Below are 2,500 nucleotides of genomic sequence, written 5' to 3' on the forward strand. Positions count from 1 at the left end.
AGGGGAGAGAAGGAGAGAGAGAGGGAGAGTGAAAGAGGTGGGTGCTGGAAGGGTGGATGTGGGATGAATGGGGTTTGAGGAGGTGGAGGGGTGGACGGGTGGAGGGTGGATGCGTGATGGCTAGAGGAAATCCAGATCCATAGAAAAACTTCCTCCCCCGTCCAGAGGAGAGAGAGAGAGAGAGTCCAGACAGACAGAGCAGGAGGAGAGAGAGAAGGAGAGAGAGAGTGTAAACTTCCTCCCCTCTCCAGACAGATAGAGCAGGAGGAGAGAGAGAGAGAGAGAGAGAGTCCAGACAGAAGAGCAGGAGGAGAGAGAGAGAGAGAGAGAGAGAGAGTCCAGACAGAAGAGCAGGAGGAGAGAGAGAGAGTGTCCAGACAGATAGAGCAGGAGGAGAGAGAGAGAGAGAGAGAGAGAGAGAGTCCAGACAGAAGAGCAGGAGGAGAGAGAGAGAGTGTCCAGACAGATAGAGCAGGAGGAGAGAGAGAGAGTGTGAAAGTAGTGGGCACCTCACTCTGCTCTGCTCCGCTCCGCTCCGCTCCGCTCTGCTCTGCTCTGCTCCACCCCAGGCTGGTCTGTTTCCTCTCTGGCCGTGGCTGTTGGTTCTGTGGCCCCCACGTTGTGCTGTGCTCACCGACCAAATTATCAGCCGCGACCGCGAAGAGAGTGTGGCGCCCGCAGGCTGTCCTCTCTCCTCCATCCTGTCTCTCACATGGTGGCACGAGGCTGGAGCTTTCTGCAGGAGCTGCAGCACACAGACAAGAGGAGAGGAGAGGAGAGGACAGGAGAGGAGAGAGGAGAGGAGAGGAGAGGAGAGGAGAGGAGAGGAGAGGAGCAGGAGAGGAGAGGAGAGGAGAGGAGAGGAGAGAGGAGCGGAGCGGAGCGGAGAAGAGAGGAGAGGAGAGGAGAGGAGAAGAGAGGAGAGGAGAGGAGAGGAGAGTGAAAGTGAAAGTGAAAGCCCATTGGGAAACTCCAACTCCCATTGTCATTGTGACACAGCACTCCACAGCACACAAGTGAACACTGCACACTGCACACAACGAAATTGCATTTATGCCTCACCCGTGCAAGGGGGCAGCCCTCAGTGGCGCCCCATGGGGAGCAGTGCGGTGGGACGGTACCATGCTCAGGGTACCTCAGTCATGGAGGAGGATGGGGGAGAGCACTGGTTAATTACTCCCCCCACCAACCTGGCGGGTCGGGAGTCGAACCGGCAACCTCTGGGATGCAAGTCTGACGCCCTAACCGCTCACCCATGACTGCCCATGAGAGGAAAGAAGAGGAGAGAAGAGAAGAGAAGAGAAGAGAAGAGAAGAGAAGAGGAGAGGAGAGGAGAGGAGAGGAGAGGAGAGGAGAGGAGAGGAGAGGAGAGGAGAGAGGGAGAGGAGAGGAGGAGAGTAGAGGAGAGGAGAGGAGAGGAGAGGAGAGGAGAGGAAAGGAGAGGAGAGGAGCAGGAGAGGAGGGGAGAGGAGAGGAGAGGAGAGGAGAGGAAGTAAGAAATGTTTGAAAAAAAAGGGGTGAGGAGAGGAGATGCGGGGAACATCAACTGCCACTTCCTCACTTTCGCCAGGAAAAGCCACACGAAACCAGGAGGAAAGTGAGCGTTTCAGTAAACACTGTCAGGCAGTGGCAGAACAATTGCATACAGGGCCCCAGGGCAAAACACTGATAAGGCCCTCCAAACGGCCTGCCAAGGTCAAGATAGGGCCCCCTGGCCCTGCCGTGGCTCAAACGGTAGGGCACTACACTGTTACACCGGAGACTTAGGTTCGATGCCAGAGGTCATTTCCCCATCCTCCCCCATCTCTCTCTCTACCTACTCAAGTCTTGTCTTCATCTCATATTATCTTGTTAAATAAAGGCATAAAGGCCTGTAATATATATATATATATATATATATATATATATATATATATATATATATATATATATATATATATATATATATATATAGATATAAAAACAAAACAAAAGATAGGGCCTCCTACCACCAATACAGGAGGACCCTGGGCCCAGGGGCAAGAGCCCCACTTGCCCCCTCCTATAGCTCTGCCCCTGCTGAGAGGCTACTGAGTGGAAATTGAGGCGAGAGGAGGCCATAGTGAAGGCCAGCGGGGTTGTTATTGCGTTTTACTTCTCTGCCCCCCTGCTTCAGTTCGGGGTCTAAATGACACTCCTGCCCCCCTGCTTCAGTTCGGGGTCTAAATGACACTCTCAGCTCCAATCCTGACCCTGGACAACACTGTGGATTTGTCACCTTTGGGGGCCCATTTACCTGTAAAGAGTGGAGCACAACACGGCACACCAACAGCTGCTGCTGCTGACTTCTCTGTTTGAGTCAGAAGCAATCAAGTTTTGTGAGAGGACGCGCGCAACTTCTCGGAAAAAATGAATGTCTTTGGGTGCGCGATAAAAGGTATGAACTGAACGAAGAAAAATCCGCACTCACAAGCTAAGTCTCTATTGTCTATTTAAGGTGCCACGCACTGATGAAGGCTTG

The sequence above is a fragment of the Engraulis encrasicolus genome, chromosome 17, assembly GCF_034702125.1.
Source record: "Engraulis encrasicolus isolate BLACKSEA-1 chromosome 17, IST_EnEncr_1.0, whole genome shotgun sequence".
Taxonomy (NCBI): Eukaryota; Metazoa; Chordata; class Actinopteri; order Clupeiformes; family Engraulidae; genus Engraulis; species Engraulis encrasicolus.